Source organism: Tasmannia lanceolata, unplaced genomic scaffold, assembly GCF_043159265.1.
Source record: "Tasmannia lanceolata isolate RefF3 unplaced genomic scaffold, GAP_Taslan_0.1 ptg000006l, whole genome shotgun sequence".
Classification (NCBI taxonomy): domain Eukaryota; kingdom Viridiplantae; phylum Streptophyta; class Magnoliopsida; order Canellales; family Winteraceae; genus Tasmannia; species Tasmannia lanceolata.
Window position 1 is genome coordinate 45,372,397 of NW_027518683.1, and position 26,924 is coordinate 45,399,320.

At 45.1% G+C, this 26,924-nt stretch overlaps 1 long non-coding RNA gene across 3 annotated transcripts; it reads right to left on the bottom strand.

The window, feature by feature from the left end:
* Positions 1–748: 748 nt before the first annotated feature.
* On the bottom strand, positions 749–26,924 carry LOC143878638 (uncharacterized). Of its 3 annotated transcripts, none has more exons than XR_013251052.1 (4): positions 26,842–26,924; positions 1,694–1,837; positions 1,398–1,627; positions 749–1,312 (listed from the first exon to the last, which is right to left on the bottom strand). It is a non-coding gene; the product is annotated as an uncharacterized LOC143878638 (long non-coding RNA). The 3 variants fall into 3 exon arrangements; XR_013251053.1 differs by lacking the exon at positions 26,842–26,924 and adding an exon at positions 25,739–26,788; XR_013251051.1 differs by lacking the exon at positions 26,842–26,924 and adding an exon at positions 1,958–2,035.

Here is a 26,924-nt window from a genome sequence, read left to right on the forward strand (position 1 = left end):
GTGAGTTTGATATTAGATACTTACCTCAGCCAACAATAAAGGCTCAGATCCTTGCTGACTTCATGGTAGAGTGTACTCATCCCAAGCAATCGGAGGAGAAGCAGGAAAATTCACAGTAGCCCCCAGGTGGGGATAATACAACTACACCTGGGGAGCAGGAGCGTACAAACGATGCGGAGAGCTCACAACAACCTCCGAGTGGGGATAATACAACTACTCTCGGGGGGGGGGGGGGGCAAGAGCATGAGAAAGAGGCACTGAACCTTGAAGGACCCAGTGATCCAAGCGAAGGCGATCAGCCACTATCGACTTCAAGAAAATAAATCTGAATATTCCAATTTGGATGAGTGAAAACCAATCACCCGAAAACCAGAGGAGAACCTCAGGTTGGGAGAGATAAAGGCATGATGATAGGTTAGGCAGATAGAAAACCCGAGTTTCTAAACTCAGGTCAAACCAAAACACCTAATCTGGTCGTGCATCCGAATTCTAGGAACTACCTAGGAGAGATGCCAAAGACCGAGTTAGATGAAATAGAAAAAGTTATGAACCCCAAAAAAAAGGTAGGGAAAATCTAACAGCTACTGGCTCTCAAAAAGTCGGCAGAGAAGTCTTAATCCAATCAGCCTTAGCCTATCAAAGCACAGTTGATCCAATTAGGACCACCCCCTGCAATCAGACAAAATTGCTTCACTAACCATCAAAGCAAGAAAAACTACATGTAAACAACAAAGCAATAAAATTTCCAAGCATGAGAAAGTTCTGTATTTACCAAGTACGAAGTAGTAAAACATCCACTACACAAAGAGTAGCAAGACTACTTAAAAGGAAAAGCAAGCAGTCAAAATCTCATCCAAAGAGTATTTATACAACCCATAAATGGCCTACTAGGACTAAGAACAAAATAAAATGTAGCACCACCAGAAAAGAAAATAAACAAACAAAGCCTAAGGAGCCGGAGCCTCCTGATCATCAACAACTAGAGTAGGACTCTGATCATGACCTTGATCGACCTCCTCCGCAACAGGAGCATCCACCGGATCAGCAGAAGAACTGGCGAACAGGCTCTCCCAAGTAATATCCTCAAAGTCAAAACCAGTGCTGGGGTATTTCTTCAAGATAAGGCCTTTGCATGCATCAAAAGCCTCGGCATAAGCGGTAGAAATGAGACCATCACACTCAACCTGCTTTTCATCGACAACCTTCTTCTTATCAGCCAGATGCTCTAAAGCTTGATCATCCAAAGCCCTTCGGATCTTCTCATCCTAGGCATTCTTCAGGCGTTTGTTCTCCCCGTCTAGTAGCAGCTCAACTGCAAACACTGGCAGCAGATAAGAAGATAACCAGAACTATGAAGGCCGCACACAACCAATTGAAGAGGAAATGAGAACGGTCACTTGGTAAATAGATGCAAAGCCAGACCCAAAGGCCGTCCCAGGAACTTCTTTCTCAATGCGGAGAGCATCCTTCTCTAGCACAACCTTCCTAAGGAGTTCTCGAGCAACGTCCTGATTAGAAAACGCAGTATCTGTTCGGAGAACGGGCCAGTCGGGGCAAAACACCTTGTCCTTATTAATAGGCGAGACAGTGGAAGCCAAACACTTTGCCCCTGTCCTGGCTCCAGCACCTGATCCTTTAACTTCTTTAGGATGAGTCTCCTTATGAAGCTGGACTAAAGAAGAAAAAGACTTACCAGCCGTAGTAGGCCTAACCCCCTTTCCCTTCTCCTGAATCGGATGATCAGAGGATCCTTCTTGCTCCTTCCTTTTCTGAGCTCAGCCTACTTTGCCCGTCATCACTCGCTTTACCATTTCAGCCTTCTTCGCAGCTTCCATCACTGGGAACATGGCAAAGAACAAAGAAATAACAAAGCAATCAGATAATGAGATATGACCAATAAAGGCAAAAGAATAACAGAGGCATGAATTCTAATCACAAGTAGGCCTAAGACACCTACTGGCTGGGGTTGTAAAACTAACTCCAAGTGCTAACAAAGCCTCCTCACTATCACAGTCCTTACTATAGAATATTGGCCCATGTAGACACCCCATTTTGACAAGGCCCTAAAGTCCCCAAAATTGAATATCCAATAGAATTCCCGAATTTCGAGTCCCCAGATGTCCCGAAATTAATCTCGAAATTCCTGAGGGGTGGCCCCAAAATGAGAAGAAGGCTCGTGCTCTGGGCATCGGGTTGTGCACATTTATGGGTACAAATCCCCCAAGAGGTTGTTCGTATTCTCGAGAATCCCCCTACAAAATTTCAGGGCAATCGGGCGAAAAATGGAGAACAAGACGGGCGAGTGTGTGCCATCATCAAAACTGGCTGTGCTCATATCATTCCCCTCGTTCGATGCAAAATGAGGGTGCGCCCATGTCGGCCCATTGGTCAATCGGTGTAAAAATTCGGAACAGGTTAGCGCGGCTATCGAAGCAGGGTAGTATTGGTGCTATCTCTCTTTATTACGAAAGAGGGGGTTGAAAACAACCAAGTGAGGGTGCTCATTGATGGAAATAAAAGCAAGTAGGGCATAATGGCAATAGGGTAAAATCACCTTGTCCTAGGGGTATTTTAATAAAATGAGTGTTGCTTCCTTTACAAGCCACAAGCATAGCCATTGGATCAAGGAGATGAGGTGTAGGGTCTAGATTAGTTAGAACACTTTAGGGTTTTAGGGTTTCTAAAATGGAGTGTTTGTGGAGGGAGTAGATCAAGGGTGGAGATCACCCAAGGAAAGGAAGATACCACATAGAGGGTTAGGATTAGAGTTAGGGATTGAACCCTAAGTATAAAAATCAAAGAGAGCTTGTGGGAGAAGGGGAGTCTCATTTTTCATTTGAGAAGAAAAAAAACAGAGGAGGAGAGGAACCAGCAGAAGGAAAAAGAAAAAAAAAGAGAAAGGGGAGAGGGAAACCCACAGCCACTCTCCCTCTTCCTCCTCCACCGAGCCACCACCACTGCCAAAACCCATCCTCCGCTGCCACCACCATCAAACTCAGCCACCACCTTGCCTTCTTCCCCAAAGCCCATTCCGTCCAAACCCACCATCGGCCACCACCTTCTTCTCCGGCAAGCTTGCTGGAATCCGGCGAGCTCAACCTCACCCCACCATCCGAACCTCTCTCCACGGCCAATCACAGCCGCTCATCACCATCATCCACGACCCCCCTCTCTCCACCTCCAACAGCCACTATCCACGGCCACCATCCCCACCCCAAACCTCTACAGCCACCCTCTGCTGTTTCATCCATCAACACCCACCTAAAAAAAAAAAAACAAAAAAAAAACACAGCCACCACCTTCCCGCCGGCCACCCAAGCATCTTTAGCCATCACCACCACCCACACCCCCTTCATCTTCTCCGGTTAGTCTGCCGGAAATCCACCCAACCTCCACTGCCAGCCGCCACCTCCTCCTCCATCTTCCTTTTTCTCTGCAACTTCCACCGCCAGCCGCCACCTCCACCAAACTCACCACCACCGTCGGCCACCATCCCCATTTCCTCCTTCACCCCCATCGGCCACGATTCCCATCTCCTACACCACCGAAACCCCACCAAAAACCCATCTCTACAACCGGCCAACCCCACCTTCGGCCGGCCAACCCCCACCAATCCCCAACCATTAAACCCATTTTCTAAAAAATCTACAACCGCCACCACCCACACCACCAACAGCCACCAAAACCCTTCGAAAATCCTCCATCATCCGCCACCTCCACCTTCCACAACCCCAAAGCCGAACCCACTCTCAACACCTCACAAAAACCAAAACCCATCACTCATACCCACCACCATCTTCAAACCCGAAACCCATAATCCACCTCTGCAACCTCCGTTCAAACCCACCCCCAAACCCTTCTTCCAAACCCATTTGGATCCTCCACCTCCGACCCACCTCTCTTCTCCGGCCACTCCTCCTCCAACCGACTCCTCCATTACCTCCACCATCTCTCCTCCTCCCTCCACCACCACTATCCCCATTCAAAAGAAAAAGGAAAAAAAAACAGAGAGGGAGATAGGGAGACAGAGAGAGAGAGAGAGAGAGAGAGAGAGAGAGAGAGATAAAGGGAGGTTTGGGGTCATTTTCCCCAACCTCGGTCCTGCCGACCATTTGCTCCGGCCACCGACCCTACCACCATGTTCTTTTACCCATCAAACCCACTTGGGTCTTCCTCCATTTGCAGCCACGATCCCACTCTCCGTTGATCTACGCCCCAAATTCGATCCGTCATCATATCTGGCAATTTCGCCCCGATCCGCCGTCTCTGCCCAATTCAGAAGAAGAAGAAGAAGAAAGGAGGAGCAAAATCTTGAAGGCTCCAATTTCAAGTAATTCTCCCAATCTCTTCCTTCATTTCATTCTTGGTACTCTCTATTTCTCTTTCTGTTTCTTTCATTTCTGATGGTCTTAATTCCGCGTTATTTTGTTTTGGTCTTGAAAAACAACAAATGATTGGTGTGTGCTTTATGTATGTCCATAATCTGTTTGATTAAAAGCCTCTAAGTGTCGAACATTTATTTGAGTTTTCTTGGGCCATCTTAGATGTGCCGATTGTGATTTGAGGCTCTATTATTTGAAGTCATAATATTTTGCCTTTAAATTGTTAGGATGAGAAAACCATCTATACTACCATGTACTTGTCTCTTTTGGGATGTGTGTTCTCATGCCTACCCTAATTTGCTAACTTTTGCCATCATATGCATGTCCTTCGGTTCTATGTCTAGTAGTATTGGAAGTTATTATCTGTGTTCAGGGTCTTCTTCGGTTCTTCAGGATTTCCATCGCCTTTTCAGAAACTCCTTCTCGGGCTAGGGCTATGACGGAATGCTTCTTGAGCCAACCCCCTTCCCTTCATGCCTTAGAGTTTTCGCAGGTTAAGGGATTTCTTCCTCTTTAGAGTCAGTCCTAGAGAGTTTAGGAGTCAGTCTTACCACCCTAGGGTTTAGGTATCTGTCTTACCCCTGTAGAGTTTAGGATTCTGTCCTATCCCTTCATAAAATTTAGGATTCCGTCCTTCCATCTTTCAGAGTCAGTCTTCAGCATAAGAGTCAGTCCTTCAGTCTTTCAGGAGTCTGTCCTATCATCGTTGGGGTTAGGATTCTGTTCATCCCCTCATCAAGTCATGTGATTTTGTCCGCTCCTGCAAGGTATAGGATGCTGTCCAACCCTTGCAGAGTCGTGTTTCTGTCTTTTTCCCCCGCAAAGCATAGGATGCTGTCCGACCTTTGCGGGATATTCGGGAGTCTGTCCTCCCTTTATGATGATAGGATTTTGTTCCTCTTATGTCAAAAATTCCAAAAAAACACTAAAACATTTCAAAAACACTTGAAAATTCAAAAAAACATCTAAAAAAATCAAAGATCTCAAAATCTCGAGTCATTAGGAGTAGTCAAGTCCGAACTACGGATGGCTTGATCCCTAGCTGAGGGGTACGTAGGCAGCTCAGGTGTGCTGCTGGCATCCTGAGTCCAGTCACCCTTTCTTTTTACACCATTTTTACATCACCATTTCTTTTAATTCGCCATTTTACAAATATTTCTCACCTTTTCGTCCACTCAAGTTCAGTCAAACCTTTTTAATAAATATTTTCAAACATTTCAAAACAAAAGCAAAAATGGGCAAGGATGGTGATTGTCAGGTCACTCGGAGCCCTCTTTTCATTCCATTTCCGGTTTCCATCGGTTTTCTGACGTTTTATCGGGTTTTGGGACGGGCGATGACGTAGCATGGCCCCTTTACAGGGATTGCCCTCGCTGAGCCCAACGATAGGTCATGACGATCGCGAGACTTTTTCGATCTTCAGCAGATTAGGATCGCCGGGCTTGATTCCTTTTGAATCGCCCTCTGAGCCTATCGTGTGCTCCATCTTCTTTCCCCTGGCATTTTTGGTTCTCACATGCTGTTGATTTGCCGATTTCTTTCTTTTTCTTACACCTTTTAGCTTGCTGTATGCTTATCTTAGATTTCTCATGCATTCTATTTTGTTTGTTCTTTTAGCGTGCGGTCGATTGCCATTTTCTTAGTCTTATCTCTTGCATAGGCTCGCATGCTAGTGTGTTTACCTTACTGCTTTGATTGCTTAGCTATAGCGTTTATCCATTCGTCTTAGCTTGATTATCTGTCTAAACTTAGATATTTGCTTTCCTTATCTCATTATATCTGTCATTATCTGTTTAGCTGTAGCTATGCATGCGATTGTTTATTGCTTTCTTAGATGTGATGAGTTAGGATTTGGATGTTCACTTTCTTTGCCCATCCCCGGGTCATGCATGCTTAGATAGACGTTATCTCGGGGATGATGGTTCCCATTTCACATGATTTTTGCCCAAAACTCTTCAAAGTTAATAATAAATGGCATAAGAGACCAGGTGCTCGCACTTGGGCGAATTGGGGGCGCCTAACCCCTTCCCCATTCGTCATCAGGCACGGACCCTTTGTATCTCTGGTTATCTGTTGCGACAGAGCACAGCATGGGATCCAGGGCCCACTTCCTTGGATGGCGACTCTTTCTTTGTTTAAGGTGCGTCTCGAATCCGGGCTAGTTCCCGAATCGAGAAGTATCTCACTTCACATCGCCGCTCATGCTGTGAGGGGCACTCTTTCGAAAGTTCCTTGGTGGAGCTCTCCTTCACGTGGATGATCCCGAGACTCGCGTGGGGGCTCGTCCCCCCGCCTCTCTCGGATCGGGTTCCACAGATTGGCGACTCTGCTGGGGATTTTTTGAAATATTGCCTAACTCTGTAAAAATGCCTTTTTAATTAATTTTGAAGAAATTTGGGTCAAAACCAAGCTAAATGGGAACTTTATCGTTAGAAATCCAGGGGCACCAGATAGGTGCGTAATTAAAACAAGAGATTCACACACTACACATCATGCATTATCATATTTTTTATTCCTTTCATTATTTTTTATTTGTTTTTCATTATTGGCTCCACGGGATAGATTCAATGCGTGCCCGACTGGGATGTCATTACACCCTGATGGTGCTGTTGAATCTATTTCCAAGCTATGCGCCAACGCTGCAGCCGTAAAACACTCGGTGCACTTGTGTTTACAGCAGCCGATGAGCAATGAAGCATACTATGTATAACACTCGGTGCACTTGAGTTATACATATTAAGTATGGTTCATAAGCATAGTACCCGATAGATTGAGTCCGGAGCCCTACTTTGTTTTATATATTATGTATATACTTATTGACTTAGTGAAATCCAATCAGGAAGTACACATGTTTATATAAGTATATTGCATTCATATAAGGGTCGAACATGTGTTGCTTACACATGTAAAGCTTAGAGTTAGGAGCTTTGTCCCATTTGCAGACTAGGGTAGCTCATTTTACATGGCTACAGCAGTCCTAGTACACTCATCAGTCTGTCTTGAGTCGAGACTTCGTTGACTCCGCTAGATTAGGTTTAGGGCTGGTGCCCCTGGTTAGGATATATGTATATGTGTATATACCTATATATACCGATTATGTATATTAGGGTTTTCCTCTTAGTTAGAGTTCCTTATTTATTTCAATCGGTGATACCCATTCCTTACTTAGATCTAGATCTAGTCAGTAGCTCATGATCGCCATTACCTTGGCCATGATTTGTCCTTTGATCTGTTGATTATAGGAGTTGCTCCGCTGTCATACATTCCCATCTGCAGTCAGTCATTCATTAGATTATCTTTCTCTTGTGATCACGTTTCGTTTACCGATTGTGAGCTTATCTTATTACTGTCAGTTGAGTAGTAGCATTCTTACTGAGAGTCTTGTACTACTATTCTTCCCATTTACATACCCTTTAGTCGGGCTGTGGGAATCCTCTATGAATCCTTTGTATAGCCGTTATGCTGTCGAATTTTATCCAGAACCTTTTGAGCATGACCGTTATTTCTTAGAGTTAGGAAAATCCTGAGTTCACCTTACTTTCTTGTCTAGCGCCGTTAGGCTGCCGAATTTTGTCCGGAACATTTCGAGCATGACCGCTATTTCTTAGAGCTAGGAAAATCATGAGTTTACCTTACCTTGACTTTCTTGTCTAGCGTCGTTATGCTGCAGGATTTTATTCAGAACATTTCGAGCATGACTGCCATTTCTTAGAGTTATTTAAACCATGAGTTTACCTTATCTGGACTCTCTTGTCTAGCCGTTATGCTGTTGAATTTTTCGTAAAATATTTTTTTTAAGCATGACTGCTATTCTTCAGAGTCAGTTTTCCTAGTCTCGATTCCCATGTATAGCCCCAATTTAGCTTAGAACCCATTTTTAGTGAGAACTTCTGGTTTGATCAGTTGTATTTGCATCCCCCTTGGGTTTCACTGGGTTAGTGGCCTGTACAGGTCGTTCTCGTGGTCACAAAATTTTTTTACTACCCTTTGGTTATGTATCCATTCTTTGGTTGTATCGTAAATTCAGCTTATGTATATATTACTCAGTAGGATTAGATCCTTACTTGTCTACTCGTGGTGTCTTAGATCTGGTTGATGGCTTGTCTGCTGTTTTTATAACCATGGTCTATCATTTTTCATCATATTGATCGAATAGTTGTTGGTATCCATCATCAGATTTAGATCTGGTATATGACCTACTTCTGTCATTCTGTGGCCATGGTCTACCTTTCTGATTTGCTGATCATCCTTAATCAGTTATGAAAAATTCTGTGTCATCAATTGTATCCTTCCCATGCGATGAATCTTTAAATTTATCCTTGTCATTTATTTATACCAGGTTATCTTCATTTTCTAATAATCTTATCCTATCTCTATGTTAGGTTTAACCATGTCAAATAATGTATTGAAGGATTGGATTAGTGAGGCTACCAAAGCTCTCCCGCGTGAGTGTGAAAGGAACATGGTTGATCGATTTATAAGCACATTCAATCATTTGAGCGTATCCGACGTGAATTGGAAATTTCTCCAAGCAGCTGCAAAATTCTGGGATCACACCCTTCATGTTTTTCGATTTGGTCCTTTCGAATTCTGTCCAATCTTTGAAGATTGGTGCGCCCTGTTAGAAATCCCACCTGAAGGACTTTGGATTCGACCCTCAAGCATGGACTCCCATTCCCTCTTCTGTGGACTATTTAAAAATGATACTGTTGATGCTCTACCTTGTTTCAAGGGCACATACGTGGAAGTTTATGATCTCATTAAACTTTTTTCAAAGAGCATTGACCCTGCTAACTCTCATTTTCAGACTTGTCGGCGTAATGCCTTAATCTTTGGAGTCCTTGCGCGTCATGTCATTCGCGGAGACTCCCGTGCCGCCCCGTTAGCTCTGCTTGGTGTAGTAGACCAAATTAACAAAGGGAGGAATCATGTTCCTATTATGCTGGCAGAAACCTTTTCTGGACTAGACCGGATTGACCATCAAAAGGTTCAGAATAGTTTCTATGGGTATGCCAAATTGTTATACGTATGGCTTTGTGAAAAACTCACTATCCTCCAGCCAAAAAGCCGTGATAAGTATACCTTGAAAAATTCCCCATCCTGGCAACCGATGGCCAACCAACCGCAATCCATTGATGAGTGGTGTAATTGGTTACAGCACGTGGAGAAAGATCAATTTCACTGGGTGAGTCATTCATGCTTACACGTTATCACTAGCACCTACCCGCATCCATTTGTGTATCTTATGGGTTTGGAAAAGTCAACCTTTTATGCTCCCACTCGTTTGCTTTACCAGATCACGGGAAATCCATGTCCTCTCGGATTTGTAACCCCTCCTCCTTGCGAAAAGCTTACTCCCGATCTCATAAAATCTATCGTAGCTGCTTGGGGAAACAAGGTGACATATAAGAGATTTGCTCTATCATCTAAAGTCCAACGGAAAGAGTTACCAGAAGAGCCTGCGGGAAAGAGAGCTCGGCTCGCGGAGCATTGAGGACCTTTTTCATACAATTGTCATGTGATTGTCATTTTCATACAATTGTCATTTTAATTTCAAATTTCATTATACTCACTGGGTTTCATTTACTTGTAATTAAAAGTGACATGTTTTATCAATCGTAACCGCTGTTTGATTTGCGATCAATGAAAATGTGTTCTTTTCTATTTCTCTCGTCTCGAATTTGTGTGAAGCATTCCATCTCAATTATCAAATGTGCAATCTAACTTATTAACTTCCATTCAGGAGTCTTAGCGGGACATCATCGCTCCCAAGAAAGTCAATTCGAAATCGGCCTGGTCCCGTCAGTCTTCAGATTCCAGGCTGAATAGACTTTCTTTTTCCCCAGAATCCTTCACCTCTCCTGCGCCGCTTCTCCTTGGTCGTCCAGAAATTCTTTCATCCTCTCCACTTGCATCTGAATCAATGGAAGGGACCGGAAACAACAGTCCTGATATGAATGAAATGATGAAGGCTATTCTCCTTCAGTTGAGTGCCATGAAGGATGATATAGCCCTCCTGAAGAATGATCGTCTTTCTACCTCAAAAGACCCGGCCAATCAACAGTCCCCAGTTATACCTTCTGTTCCTCTTGTTTCTCCCAGGCCAGCTGTATTGCCTGAAATCGAAGACTTTGATGAGTGCCAATACGCAGCAGAGAACTGTCTTCCTAACCTGGGAAATCCTGATAAAGCACAGGAATTGGCTGACCAAATTGAGAAGCTGACCCGGGATATGGAAACCATGAAGTGCCAAGGTCCCAAAAATTTGGATATGTCTGAATTCATGATAGCTCCAGGGGTCGTACTTCCGCCCAAGTTCAAAATGCCAGACTTCGACAAATATGACGGAATGGGGTGCCCTCGTAGCCATCTCAAGTCAGTCATTCCTCTGTTGCAGCAGCACGGTTTATCCCCAGAGCAGATTGCTTTAGTGTTCCCTAGGACTTTGACTGGGACAGCCAAGAAGTGGTTTTTGCATCTGAAACCAGAAGAAAGCAGGACCCTTGAAGGTGTGGCTAACAAATTTGTCCAGCAATTCTCCATGGAAGAGGGGATTGACGTGACAAAAAGGGACCTGAAATCGCTGAAGCAGGGACCCAATGAGACCTTTACTTCCTTCATTCGGCGATGGAGGAGAAAGGCAGCCCAAATGACCCACAAGTTACCGGATGACGATCTTATCAAGATTGCCGTCAAGAATCTTTCCCCCTTTTACTTTCCTCATATGTCCATCCAGTACTTCAATGACTTTGATCACTTGATCAAGACCGGGACTAGAATCGAATACATATTGGCTAAGGGCGGCCTGAGAACTAGGGCCTCCTCATCAGATGTCAGAGAGGGGAAAAGGCCTATGGCGCCTCCGAAGGAAGTTAACAATGTGAATACTGCTCGTCCAGTTAGGAGAGAAGGTCCCGGAGGCGTTCGTCCGGAAAGAAATGAGCCCAGACAATTCACTCCTCTACCCTATTCCTTATCTGTGGCTCTCAAAAAGCTGTTGAGGGACAAGAAGATCACTCTACTAGAACCCCAGGAAGCCCCAATTCCTCTCCCGAAATATTGGAGAAGAGATCAGTACTGTGAATATCACCAGAGTGTTGGGCATTTGACTGACAGATGTATGGCGCTAAGGCATAGGATCCAGGATAAGATCGAGGCAAAAGAAATTGTGGTGGAAGCTCTCTCTAATGTCACAAGGAATCCATTGCCAACGCATACTATGCCTCCTCCAAATGTCTATGCTATTCTCACTGAAGAGGTTGTCCTGGATCATTCCCGTATATGTGCCGTTATTTCTGATGAGCCGTATATCCTCAGATGGGAATCCGATGATGAGGAAGTTAAACGCGAAGAGCCTTATGTCTTGTCCTCTGCGCAAGAAGTTGGGGAATCCTCTGGATGCCCTTATGTCCTCAGATTCGAGGGGGAGGAAGAGAAAGGCGAAGTCCCGTATGTCCTTAAGCTTGAGGATGATGATTTGCTTCTGTTGAACGATCCCTGTGATGAGGTTCGCCATGTTACTCGTGGTGGACGCGTCTTTAAGCCTCCCGAGCTGAGAGCAGAGAATCCCGCTGAGATTGCCAGAGCTGTTGAAAATCAGAATCAGAGGTTGCGTCCTGAAGAAGATGAAGACGTTTTGTTGAAGCAGCTTAGAAAGACCCAAGCTAATGTTTCTATCTGGGGTCTGTTGATGTCATCACCTAAGCATCGTCAAGTTATACTTCGCGAACTGAATACAGCACAGGTGTCTGTGAATATAACCCCTGACGAGCTGGTTGGGCTCGTGTCTATGGCCAGAGCAGCTATGATCGTATCTTTTTCTGATGAAGATCTGACTCCGGAAGGTAAGAATCATACAAAATCCCTCAGAGTTACCGTCATTTGCAATAAGAAGAAGGTACCAGAGGTTTTGGTTGACAACGGGTCAGCTCTGAATATGTGTCCTTTGAGCACCGCTACTGCCTTGGGGTTTGGGCCAAATGACTACATTCCGTCAGAGCAGGGGATATTGGCTTACGATGGGACCAGAAGGGATGTCATTGGAACTTTGGTCACCGAAATCGAGATTGGAGGTGAAATGTTTGACATAGAATTCCAAGTTCTGGATATCAAGACCTCCTTCTTTCTCCTTCTCGGCCGACCTTGGCTTCACAAAGTCGGAGTGGTTCCTTCCACTGTCCATCAGAAGCTCAAGTTCGTCAAGAATAACAGAATTATCACCGTTAGAGGGGATCCAGAACCAGAGGTTGGACAGATTTCCCAAGAGCAGATCGGTTCAAGCACCATAGATGTCAGTCTGACTGGGTTTTCACTCGAAGTTTCGACCATTACTATGGAAGAAGCTATGAGTGAAGAAATTCTGTTTATGTCCAGTGCAAATGCGCAGGTAGCCCGAATAATGCGCAAATATGGGTATATTCCTGGAACTAGTCTAGGGAGAAATCTGCAGGGTTTAACTGAGTGGCCGGAGCTGAAGGTCGCAAACAACCTGTTTGGGTTAGGATATGAACCCACCAAGAAAGAGATCAGGGAAAGAAAGTAGTACATGCTGAAGTGGGCAGAGCTGCCTATGGGACCGTTCAGTCTGTTGATGAATGGTAGGTATAGGAAAGAAGGAGCTGATCGCCCGTTCTGTGGTTTCCCCAAGCCGTGGTTGGATGAGTCTGGGAAAGAGCTGCCAGGTTTTGAAATCTTTTTCGCTGATGAATTGCCGGATGAGTACTTCCATGGGCAGATTACAGCTGTCGAAAAACAGGAATCTGATTGGGCGGAGAACTTAGAGCCGCGCCTTCTAGACTCCCTCTTCGAGGTTGAGGCACCGGTCATTGCCATGATCGGAGAAGATGCGCACATCCTGAACCCTAAGGGCCAAATTATCCCAGCTGAGGTACCCCTTGATAACTGGACCTCTCAGGTCATTCCTCAATTAGTCCTTCAGCATAGTCACGTTCCTCCAAAAGAGTCTAAAGTTTCTAAGTATGTGTCTGTTTCCGAGTCAAATATAAAGTCTGTTATTTCTAACAATTCTTTGGATGCAGGTACCTTAGGAAGCTTAGACATTCCTGGTGTGGGTGGCGAGTCCTCCGGTATAGATGCTGTCTATGAAGATGAGTCTGTTATAGAATATACCACAAAGTCCATACATAGTCCAGTTGAGTCAGGTGTCAACATTTCAGTTGACGATACAAACTTTTCTTTTGAGCATACTGTAAAGCCTGCTGTGGGCCAATTGATCAATGATGTAAATTTTGATTCTATGAATGAAATGAAAGACTCGTTTCAGTATCTTCCTGTCTCTGTCTCTGTTTCTGGTTCTCAAATTGATAAAACTAATAACAATGATCAAGACTCCCCCTCTTATGAGGATGCCGACGAAACTCCCCCTGAGATCAAACACATGATTACTCAGGAGGAGCAGCGTCGCGCTAAACCACTTGAAGAAGAAATTGAAATCGTCAACATAGGTGATGAAACCTTAATCCGGGAAATACGGATTGGCAAAACGTTATCACCGGAGGAGCGTGAAGAATTAATCACTTTGCTTAAGGAATACAAAGAAGTTTTTGCTTGGTCCTATGATGACATGCCGGGATTAAGCGAAGACATTGTCCAGCATCGTCTTCCCCTAATCCCAGGTGCCAAGCCGAAAAAACAAAAACTTCGAAAATTAAAACCAGAATGGGAATTGAAAGTCCATGATGAAGTCAAGAAGCTGTTAGATGCGGGCTTTATTCAAGTGGTTGAATATCCGGAATGGCTGGCTAACATAGTACCGGTGCCCAAGAAGGACGGAAAAGTCAGAATGTGCGTGGATTTCAGAGATTTGAACAAGGCGAGTCCCAAGGATGATTTTCCTTTGCCGAGCATCGATCTCCTAGTGGATAATACAGCTGGTCATGCTTTGCTATCCTTTATGGATGGGTTTTCCGGATATAATCAGATCAAGATGGCCCCTGAGGACATGATAAAAACTGCTTTCACCGCTCCATGGGGAACATATTGCTACAAAGTGATGCCGTTTGGGCTGAAGAATGCAGGGGCAACCTATCAGAGGGCGGCTACCACCTTATTGCATGACATGATTCACAAAGAGGTCGAAGTTTACGTCGATGACATGATTGTTAAATCCAAGACTCGACCAAAGCACGCCATAGTCCTGGGGAAGTTTTTTGAAAGGATCCGGAAGTATAAGCTTCGCTTGAACCCGAGCAAGTGTGTATTCGGGGTCACCCCAGGGAAGTTGTTGGGATTCATGGTCAGCGAAAGAGGGATCGAGGTAGATCCTCAAAAGATCAAAGCAATCCAAGAGATGGAGCCACCGAGGACCGAGAGGCAGATCCGTGGTTTCCTGGGAAAGGTTCAGTACCTCAGAAGGTTCATAAATCAGTTGACAATGACGTGCGAACCCATCTTCAAGCTATTGAAGAAAAATTCTCCAAAGAAGTGGAATGATGAGTGTCAGGAAGCATTCGAGAAAGTCAAGCAGTGTCTAGCTTTGCCCCCTGTCCTGTCACCAGTTATACCGGACCAACCACTGTTGCTGTACCTATCTGTCACTGACACAGCTATGGGTTGCATGTTAGCCCAGCAAGACCCTGAGTCGAAGAAAGAAAAGCCTATCTACTACATCAGCAAGAAGATGCTGGAGTACGAAATCAAATATTCTATCTTGGAAAAGACTTGTCTGGCACTGGTTTGGGCAACTCAGAGGCTTAGGCATTACCTGCTATCAAGCAAGGTTCTTTTACTCTCACGGATGGATCCGTTGAAGTACTTGTTCGAGAAGCCCGCCCTCACCGGGAGAACATCCAGATGGTTGCTGCTATTGTCTGAATTTGATATTGCCTATGTAACCCAGAAATCAGTTAAAGGGCGTGTGATAGCTGAGCAGTTGGCTGATGCGCCTGTTGATGAGAATGCAGTTCTGACGGCAGATTTCCCTGATGAAGAGATCATGACTATAGAAGATGAGGCCCCAAGCATCATGTGGTTGATGTATTTCGATGGTGTTGTGAACAACCGAGGTCAAGGGGTTGGGGCAGTGTTGATATCTCCGAAGAAAGAGTACATCCCCGTATCCATCAAATTGCAGTTCAAGTGTACCAACAATGAGGCCGAATATGAAGCGTGCATTGCTGGTCTCGAAGCAGCCTTAGCTTTGCATATTCAAGAGATAGATGTTTTCGGGGACTCAATCTTGATCATTTGTCAGATCAATGGTCAATGGAAAACAAAGGAGGATAGATTGATCCCGTATCACACGCATCTGGATTCCCTGGTCAAGAGATTCAAGAATGTTACATTCACTCATCTGTCGAGGACAAGAAATCATTTCGCAGACGCTTTGGCTACACTGGCCTCAATGTTAGATATCTCTGCATCAATGGAAGTTCAGCCTCTAGCAGTGCGGTTACAATGGGCTCCAGCGCATGTGAACGCTATAGAGATAGCAGCTCGATGTCCAGATGGAAAGCCATGGTACACTGATATAAAGAATCTCATTCTAGGCCAAGTGCACCCCCCTGAAGCATCAGGAAAAGAGCGGAGGTCTCTCCAGAAGTTGGCGGCTAACTTCATTATCTGCGGCAATGAGCTCTTCAGGAGGTCATTTGATGGAATCCAGCTTCTTTGCGTAGATGAAGATCGAGCAGCTAATCTCGTAGAACAGACGCATGAAGGAGTCTGTGGGCCTCACATGAACGGGAAGATGCTGTCGAGAAAGATCCTGCGACTTGGGTACTACTGGCCAACTATGGAAGCTGACTGCTTCGCATTTGTGAAGAAGTGTCATAAATGTCAGGTTTACGCCAACCTCATTCATGTGCCGCCTTCTGAGTTACATTCTCTGACTTCGCCGTGGCCGTTTTCAGTCTGGGGAATCGATATTATCGGAAAGGTGTTTCCGAAATCTTCAAGTGGGCATGAGTACATCCTGGTAGCCATCGATTACTTCACTAAGTGGATCGAAGCCGCATCGTTCGCATCGCTGACTTCAGCCTCAGTTGCCAAATTCATTCGAACGAACATCATCTGCAGATATGGGGTACCGCATGAGCTGATCTCAGACAATGGATCGCACTTCAAGAAAGAAGTGGTACGCCTATGTGAGGAGTTCAAGATTAAGCATCACAAGTCCTCACCATACAGGCCCCAGACAAATGGAGCCGTCGAAGCTGCAAACAAGAACATCAAAACCATCATCAGCAAGATGACAGAGACGTACAGGGACTGGTCAAATAAGCTACCATATGCTTTGTGGGCTTACAGAACGTCGATCAGGGCCTCTACGGGAGCTACGCCATATTCACTAGTGTATGGGATGGAAGCGGTCCTACCAGTTGAGCTGAGAATTCCTTCGTTAAGGGTATTGATGGAAGCTGGTTTGCCAGAATCAGAATGGGCAAGGGCCCGGTATCAGGAGTTGCAGATGATTGATGAGAAGAGGCTCAGAGCTCTGTATCATGTTCAGGGATATCAGCGTCGAATTGAGAAAGCCTTTAACAAGAAGGTGAAGATCAGAGATCTCCAGAAAGGTGACCTCGTTTTGAAATCCTACAGGGCACCGGTCCATGATCCCCGAGGGAAGTTCAGACCAAACTGGTCGGGTCCTTACATTGTCGATGAAGTCCTGCCTGGAAAAGCCGTCAGACTCCTTGATCAAAATGGTGAAAAACTAACAGAACCCACAAACCTTGATCAACTTAAAAAGTATTATGCCTAAGACACCAGGAGGCCGTCCTTGGTCGATCTGAGCTTCAAATCCAAAAATCCAATTGAAAAACAAAAGAGAAAAGTCAAAGACCGATTGCAAACCCTTTGAGCCAATAAGCAAAATCAAAATTTCTTTGTCACCCTCAAACCAGGGGCATCTTTTATGACTTACGCCATAAAAGATGCAAAGCCTGAACTACGTCATGACCTGATCCCTTTCCACAGGATACGTAGGCAACTTGACAACGTCGGGTTCGGTCAAATCTTTGAAAGCGGTTGAAAAGAAGAAAAAAAAAACAAAGGAGAGAACTTTCAAAAAAAAAGAAGAAGTCAAATCAAAACAATCTCAACCCAAAGTCCCCAATGGGCGAACTACGCGGACCTGATCCTCACTCTTTGGAGGTACGTAGGCTATCTGGAAGGGTCCAGATTCGGTCCAGTCAATGCAAACACCCTGATCCAGTTCTTTCAAAACCTAATCCACCTAGAAGTCCTCCTGGTGTGATAAGGCAAAGATTTGTGGAGAAACAGAAAAAGAAAAAATAATAATGGAGTCTTAGACCTGTTAGACTGAAAACTCGAAAGGGCGGTCTAGGCAAAAGTTAGGGTCATTCGCCCGCTAAGCTGAAAACCCGAAAGGGCGGCTTAGGCAAAAATCAACAGAGCCTGCTGGATGGAAAACCTGCAAGGGCAGGCAGTCCAGGCAAAAATTAAGGCAAGCGGTCCGCCAGATTGAAAACCCAAAAGGGGCAGTCTGGTCATGGCAGTGACTTCTCGTAAAGGACTAAATTTCAGAAGCTAGCAAGACTTTCATACCTGTATCGGCATCACTTCAAGGTCTGAATAGTGCCGGCAAGGCTTCCTTTGATATTCCTCTAAGCTAGGGGTTAAAACCGAGCAATCCAAAGGGTATAATAACCATGACTAAATACCAGAAAGAGGCGAAATCACCTTAAAACGCGGTATTCAAAGAGTGCCGAGAGTGGTAAGCTGTACCCTCTTAAAACAATTATCAAATTAAGAAGCAGATTCGGTCTTTCCTGAAAGTCAGTCTTGCAACTCGGTTGTGTACTCACCAAAAGTCCTTCGTCAAGCAGTTGTCAAGGTCATTCTTGTCAAGTCAAAGTCATGTACTCAGTCGGGTCAGGTGTGTCCCAAAATGACCTGTTTGGGTCCAGTATCCTTTCAAACGCTGGGGTAACAGGAAGTCGCATCTCCCGAAGGCGAAATGACATATACATGGTCTAGAAGCGCGGCAAGCTCTCAGGCCCATTTGAAATTTCTGCAGCAGGCAGGAGGTTGAAGATGTGTCAGGCAGAATCAGTCTGCTTGGAAGTTGAAAACCATTGCAACCTGAAGTTCTGACAGTTGGTAGAAAATTGAAAGTGTTTCAGACAGAATCAGTCTCTTGTGCATTTTGAAAGCCTTTGAGGCCCGGAGCCCTGCTATTGGCATAAAAGTGGTAGACCTTTCAGCAAGAGTCAGTCTCTTGTTCCTTCAAAATCTTTGTAACCCGAGTTTCATAAAAGAAAGCTTGAATCAGTTTGAGTTTTGTTAAGACTCCTGAACTGGAAGCGAAATTATATTAGGGGCATCTTTTATGTCCTGACGAAAGTCAGACCATAAAAGATACCTAGCATGCATTGATGTTTGAGATATCAGTTTTAACGAATCAAGATTTGAGAAAACTTGAACGCATTTTTCAAATCAAATTTCCAATTTAGGAATGATCATGATGCTGTCTAATCGTTCCGCTTCGTCGATCTGTCAAGATGCTGTCTTCTCAGATCCTAAATTCAGGTTTGATCATGATGCTGTCTAATCGTTCCGCTTCGTCGATCTGTCAAGATGCTGTCTTCTCAGATCCTAAATTCAGGTTTGATCATGATGCTGTCTAATCATTCCGCTTTGTTGATCTGATCAAGATGCTGTCTTCTCAGATTCTAAATTCAGGTTTGATCATGATGCTGTCTAATCATTCCGCTTTGTTCATCTGTCAAGATGTTGTCTTCTCAGATCCTAATTCAGGTTTGATCATGATGCTGTCTAATCATTCCGCCTTGTCGATCTGTCAAGATGCTGTCTTCTCGGATCCCAATTCAGGTTTGATCATGATGCTGTCTAATCATTCCGCCTTGTCGATCTGTCAAGATGCTGTCTTCTCGGATCCCAATTTAGGATTGATCATGATGCTGTCTAATTATTCCGCTTTGTTCATCTGTCAAGATGCTGTCTTCTCAGATCCCAATTCAGGTTTGATCATGATGCTGTCTAATCATTCCGCTTTGTTCATCTGTCAAGATGCTGTCTTCTCAGATCCTAATTCAGGTTTGATCATGATGCTGTCTAATCATTCCGCTTTGTTCATCTGTCAAGATGCTGTCTTCTCAGATCCCAATTTAAGTTTGATCATGATGCTGTCTAATCATTCCGCTTTGTTCATCTGTCAAGATGCTGTCTTCTCAGATCCCAATTTAGGTTTGATCATGATGCTGTCTAATCATTCCGCTTTGTTCATCTGTCAAGATGCTGTCTTCTCAGATCCTAATTCAGGTTTGATCATGATGCTGTCTAATCATTCTGCTTTATAATCTCCAAATCCCTGAGTGACTTAATTAGAGGCTGTCTAATTATTCCATTCTGCAATTTGTGAGAGTCTGTCTCGCTACCCCTTGAAAGTCCATCTCAGTTTTCTTTTCGAGAATCTGTCTCGTCAATTCATCTTATCACTCCCTCTCAATGAGAATCTGTCTCGTCGATCCATCTCGTCCCCCCTTGCATCCCTTCCGTTTGAAATCTTGGGCCAGTCACAATGTGCTGTCTGCTCGGCTTTGGCTTTCGTGCGACAAGCGCACTCTGCCAAAGAGGGGCATCTGTAGACACCCCATTTTGACAAGGCCCTAAAGTCCCCAAAATTGAATATCCAATAGAATTCCCGAATTTCGAGTCCCCAGATGTCCCGAAATTAATCTCAAAATTCCTGAGGGGTGGCCCCAAAATGAGAAGAAGGCTCGTGCTCTGGGCATCGGGTTGTGCACATTTATGGGTACAAATTCCCCAAGAGGTTGTTAGTATTCTCGAGAATCCCCCTGCAAAATTTCAGGGCAATCGGGCGAAAAATGGAGAACAAGACGGGCGAGTGTGTGCCATCATCAAAACTGGCTGTGCTCATATCATTCCCCTCGTTCGATGCAAAATGAGGGTGCGCCCATGTCGGCCCATTGGTCAATCGGTGTAAAAATTCGGAACAGGTTAGCGCGGCTATCGAAGCAGGGTAGTATTGGTGCTATCTCTCTTTATTACGAAAGAGGGGGTTGAAAACAACCAAGTGAGGGTGCTCATTGATGGAAATAAAAGCAAGTAGGGCATAATGGCAATAGGGTAAAATCACCTTGTCCTAGGGGTATTTCAATAAAATGAGTGTTGCTTCCATTACAAGCCACAAGCATAGCCATTGGATCAAGGAGATGAGGTGTAGGGTCTAGATTAGTTAGAACACTTTAGGGTTTTAGGGTTTCTAAAATGGAGTGTTTGTGGAGGGAGTAGATCAAGGGTGGAGATCACCCAAGGAAAGGAAGATACCACATAGAGGGTTAGGATTAGAGTTAGGGATTGAACCCTAAGTATAAAATCAAAGAGAGCTTGTGGGAGAAGGGGAGTCTCATTTTTCATTTGAGAAGAAAAAAAACAGAGGAGGAGAGGAACCAGCAGAAGGAAAAAGAAAAAAAAAAGAGAAAGGGGAGAGGGAAACCCACAGCCACTCTCCCTCTTCCTCCTCCACCGAGCCACCACCACTGCCAAAACCCATCCTCCGCTGCCACCACCATCAAACTCAGCCACCACCTTGCCTTCTTCCCCAAAGCCCATTCCGTCCAAACCCACCATCGGCCACCACCTTCTTCTCCGGCAAGCTTGCCGGAATCCGGCGAGCTCAACCTCACCCCACCATCCGAACCTCTCTCCACGGCCAATCACAGCCGCTCATCACCATCATCCACGACCCCCCTCTCTCCACCTCCAACAGCCACTATCCACAGCCACCATCCCCACCCCAAACCTCTACAGCCACCCTCTGCTGTTTCATCCATCAACACCCACCTAAAAAAAAAAAAAAAAAAAACACAGCCACCACCTTCCCGCCGGCCACCCAAGCATCTTCAGCCATCACCACCACCCACACCCCCTTCATCTTCTCCGGTTAGTCTGCCGGAAATCCACCCAACCTCCACTGCCAGCCGCCACCTCCTCCTCCATCTTCCTTTTTCTCTGCAACTTCCACCGCCAGCCGCCACCTCCACCAAACTCACCACCACCGTCGGCCACCATCCCCATTTCCTCCTTCACCCCCATCGGCCACGATTCCCATCTCCTACACCACCGAAACCCCACCAAAAACCCATCTCTACAACCGGCCAACCCCACCTTCGGCCGGCCAACCCCCACCAATCCCCAACCATTAAACCCATTTTCTAAAAAATCTACAACCGCCACCACCCACACCACCAACAGCCACCAAAACCCTTCGAAAATCCTCCATCATCCGCCACCTCCACCTTCCACAACCCCAAAGCCGAACCCACTCTCAACACCTCACAAAAACCAAAACCCATCACTCATACCCACCACCATCTTCAAACCCGAAACCCATAATCCACCTCTGCAACCTCCGTTCAAACCCACCCCCAAACCCTTCTTCCAAACCCATTTGGATCCTCCACCTCCGACCCACCTCTCTTCTCCGGCCACTCCTCCTCCAACCGACTCCTCCATTACCTCCACCATCTCTCCTCCTCCCTCCACCACCACTATCCCCATTCAAAAGAAAAAGGAAAAAAAAACAGAGAGGGAGATAGGGAGACAGAGAGAGAGAGAGAGAGAGAGAGAGAGAGAGAGAGAGAGATAAAGGGAGGTTTGGGGTCATTTTCCCCAACCTCGGTCCTGCCGACCATTTGCTCCGGCCACTGACCCTACCACCATGTTCTTTTACCCATCAAACCCACTTGGGTCTTCCTCCATTTGCAGCCACGATCCCACTCTCCGTTGATCTATGCCCCAAATTCGATCCGTCATCATCTCTGGCAATTTCGCCCCGATCCGCCGTCTCTGCCCAATTCAGAAGAAGAAGAAGAAGAAAGGAGGAGCAAAAGCTTGAACCTACAAGGCTCCAATTTCAAGTAATTCTCCTAATCTCTTCCTTCATTTCATTCTTGGTACTCTCTATTTCTCTTTCTGTTTCTTTCATTTCTGATGGTCTTAATTCCGCGTTATTTTGTTTTGGTCTTGAAAAACAACAAATGATTGGTGTGTGCTTTATGTATGTCCATAATCTGTTTGATTAAAAGCCTCTAAGTGTCGAACATTTATTTGAGTTTTCTTGGGCCATCTTAGATGTGCCGATTGTGATTTGAGGCTCTATTATTTGAAGTCATAATATTTTGCCTTTAAATTGTTAGGATGAGAAAACCATCTATACTACCATGTACTTGTCTCTTTTGGGATGTGTGTTCTCATGCCTACCCTAATTTGCTAACTTTTGCCATCATATGCATGTCCTTCGGTTCTATGTCTAGTAGTATTGGAAGTTATTATCTGTGTTCAGGGTCTTCTTCGGTTCTTCAGGATTTCCATCGCATTTTCAGAAACTCCTTCTCGGGCTAGGGCTATGACGGAATGCTTCTTGAGCCAACCCCCTTCCCTTCCTGCCTTAGAGTTTTCGCAGGTTAAGGGATTTCTTCCTCTTTAGAGTCAGTCCTAGAGAGTTTAGGAGTCAGTCTTACCACCCTAGGGTTTAGGTATCTGTTCTACCCCTGTAGAGTTTAGGATTCTGTCCTATCCCTTCATAAAATTTAGGATTCCGTCCTTCCATCTTTCAGAGCCAGTCTTCAGCATAGGAGTCAGTCATTCAGTCTTTCAGGAGTCTGTCCTATCATCGTTGGGGTTAGGATTCTGTCCATCCTCTCATCAAGTCATGTGATTTTGTCCGCTCCTGCAAGGTATAGGATGCTGTCCAACCCTTGCAGAGTCGTGTTTCTGTCTTTTTCCCCCGCAAAGCATAGGATGCTGTCCGACCTTTGCGGGATATTCGGGAGTCTGTCCTCCCTTTATGATGATAGGATTTTGTTCCTCTTATGTCAAAAATTCCAAAAAAAAACACTAAAACATTTCAAAAACACTTGAAAATTCAAAAAAACATCTAAAAAAATCAAAGATCTCAAAATCTCGAGTCATTAGGAGTAGTCAAGTCCGAACTATGGATGGCTTGATCCCTAGCTGAGGGGTACGTAGGCAGCTCAGGTGTGCTGCTGGCATCCTGAGTCCAATCACCCTTTCTTTTTACACCATTTTTACATCACCATTTCTTTTAAATCGCCATTTTACAAATATTTCTCACCTTTTCGTCCACTCAAGTTCAGTCAAACCTTTTTAATAAATATTTTCAAACATTTCAAAACAAAAGCAAAAATGGGCAAGGATGGTGATTGTCAGGTCACTCGGTGCCCTCTTTTCATTCCATTTCCGGTTTTCATCGTGATTTTCCGGTTTCCATCGGTTTTCTGACGTTTTATCGGGTTTTGGGACGGGCGATGACGTAGCATGGCCCCTTTACAGGGATTGCCCTCGCTGAGCCCAACGATAGGTCATGACGATCGCGAGACTTTTTCGATCTTCAGCAGATTAGGATCGCCGGGCTTGATTCCTTTTGAATCGCCCTCTGAGCCTATCGTGTGCTCCATCTTCTTTCCCCTGGCATTTTTGGTTCTCACATGCTGTTGATTTGCCGATTTCTTTCTTTTTCTTACACCTTTTAGCTTGTTGTATGCTTATCTTAGATTTCTCATGCATTCTATTTTGTTTGTTCTTTTAGCGTGCGGTCGATTGCCATTTTCTTAGTCTTATCTCTTGCATAGGCTCGCATGCTAGTGTGTTTACCTTACTGCTTTGATTGCTTAGCTATAGCGTTTATCCATTCGTCTTAGCTTGATTATCTGTCTAAACTTAGATATTTGCTTTCCTTATCTCATTATATCTGTCATTATCTGTTTAGCTGTAGCTATGCATGCGATTGTTTATTGCTTTCTTAGATGTGATGAGTTAGGATTAGATGCGATGAGTTAGGATTTGGATGTTCACTTTCTTTGCCCATCCCCGGGTCATGCATGCTTAGATAGACGTTATCTCGGGGATGATGGTTCCCATTTCACATGATTTTTGCCCAAAACTCTTCAAAGTTAATAATAAATGGCATAAGAGACCAGGTGCTCGCACTTGGGCGAATTGGGGGCGCCTAACCCCTTCCCCATTCGTCATCAGGCACGGACCCTTTGTATCTCTGGTTATCTGTTGCGACAGAGCACAGCATGGGATCCAGGGCCCACTTCCTTGGATGGCGACTCTTTCTTTGTTTAAGGTGCGTCTCGAATCCGGGCTAGTCCCCGAATCGAGAGGTATCTTACTTCACATCGCCGCTCATGCTGTGAGGGGCACTCTTTCGAGAGTTCCTTGGTGGAGCTCTCCTTCACGTGGATGATCCCGAGACTCGCGTGGGGGCTCGTCCCCCCGCCTCTCTCGGATCGGTTCCACGGCCCATCCTTCCGGAGATGTGCCTCAAGAGCCTCCAAGGTTGCCAGGTCACCACCCAACAACTCAGGTTCCTCACTCATTGACTTCGTATCTATTGGTACCCATACCATGGGAACCTCCCACCTCTCACCTGGGTGAGGATCTTCAAGGCTCAGATAGAAGAACTTATTCTTCCAACCATGGGTCGAGGATGACAAACCAACCATAAATCTGGTATCGGATCGCTGGCTTATGTAAATCCAACTGTCCGAACGGTTTCTTATATGACGACAGCACCGACGGAACACCTCCAAAGAAGATCTTTCCCTAGCATCTCCTTCATCACATACATAAAACCGACAATAATTCTCCAAGAGTTCGGGGCGACTTGGGATGGTGCTAAGCCATAAAAACGCAACACCTCCATCACAAAGGGATGTATGGGAAATCTAAAACCGGCTTTGAAAGAATCCTCGTAGATGCAAACATCTACATTTTCATTGGGAGCCCGATCACCCGCTTCTGCTAATCGTAATCCAAATCGTTCTGGAATACAATGTTTGACCCTAATAAAATCTAGCTTGGGCTCACCTAGCGTGCTGGACATGGTAAGAGCTGCCATGTGGTGTTTCATTTCGGCATCCATCTGTGCCTGCGCGATGATATCTACAATCCTATCCAGCACGGACGAAAGGGGAGCCCCCTGTACATGACTCCCCAATTCTCCATCGGGATCATGATGTGCTCCCCCACAAAAAGGAGGCGCTAACAGATTTGGAACCGTGCCTAAGTCTAAGATGGGATCCTCATCCACTATAGCCACCTCCTCATCGCTATCTACAACGTGAGGACCAGGAACCCCTCTTCTATGACTCTGATCGGCCATGGTCTGGCCGCTATGACCTTGAGAGGTGGATCTAGTCACCTCGGAAGGGCCAGTCTCAGAATTGCCCCTGGAGGAAGAAGATCCTCCCGAAGACGAATCAGATCTGGACTCAACTCGAGTACAAGAACCACTACTACTACTACTAGATATGAGCGAAAAAGCTGAAAATGGAAGAAACAAAGAGCGAAGGAGAAATTACCGATCAGAAGATTCAGAGCCCCGAACTCAAGAAAAAACAACACAACGGAGGACACAAGAGAAGAAAGAGAGCAGAATAGACAGCAAAAAGAAAGTAGAAATGAGAATGGAAGAAGAAACCATCTCCTTTTAAAGATGACCAAAAACTGGAGATCCTTCACATTCTCAAATACCGCAACGCCATGTGTCCCGTCACGCCAGAAGCCATTAATGGCTGGCACACTTTATGAAGAATTGCGCCTAATCGTCTCCCCCACTTCGGAGAAGATGCAATCTGGATCGTCTAATACCGATCCAAATAGGGCTCAACCAAGAAAATCGGGAAATACACCCAAAGATATCTCAAGACTAAAAAATTGTCATCAGGCATTTTGACGAACACATTGTGGGCTTCCTTCAAGATCCCACACTTTGTATGCATGCCAACAGGTTAGGTCTCAACGAAAGGGTTTTGTAGTGTACACCGAACCAATCAGGGCATGAAACTTCTGGCCATCGCCAGTTGAATCAATCAATACGCGATGGTAGTAAAGAGATACAAGTCTTGGGTTTCACCTGGCCCCACGTTCTACTAAACTCAAAAGCAACAGCTTCTTATCTCACAAAGCAAGACTTGGAATGAATCCGAGCCTAACAGAGCATCTGTGCAAGATTTGGGAGTCACGCCCAAAAATTTCGTGTGCCTAACGAAGTTGGAACCAACCCAAATAACCATGCGCCCAAAATATTGGGAGTTATGCCAAAATTTGACGCCTAAAAACCAAAGGTGAGATTTCCCGATATGACGGCATCACACCACCAGCGAGCCATAATTCTAAGAAAAAGTATGATGCCGATCCCAACTTAGGACGTATGTTCCAAAAAAATAAAAATTTCGGATCGGCCAAAGCCGATCCCGATACGGCGCAGGCATCCTAAAATTTGGATCGGCCAATGCAGATCCCAATATAACAAGCGCGTCCTAAAAAATCGGAATTTTGGATCGGCTAATGCCTATCCCAATATAACAAGCGGATAAAAAAAATAAAAAAAATAAAAAAATAAATTTTTGCCCAAAATTTTGGAAGTTACACCCAAATTTGGCATGCCTAAATCCAATCCTACCCGATCTCAACATGCCTTCAATGCCTTAAGCAATGGGATTTTCATAGTGCCAATCCAATTTGGCCCCATACCCTCAAAACGCC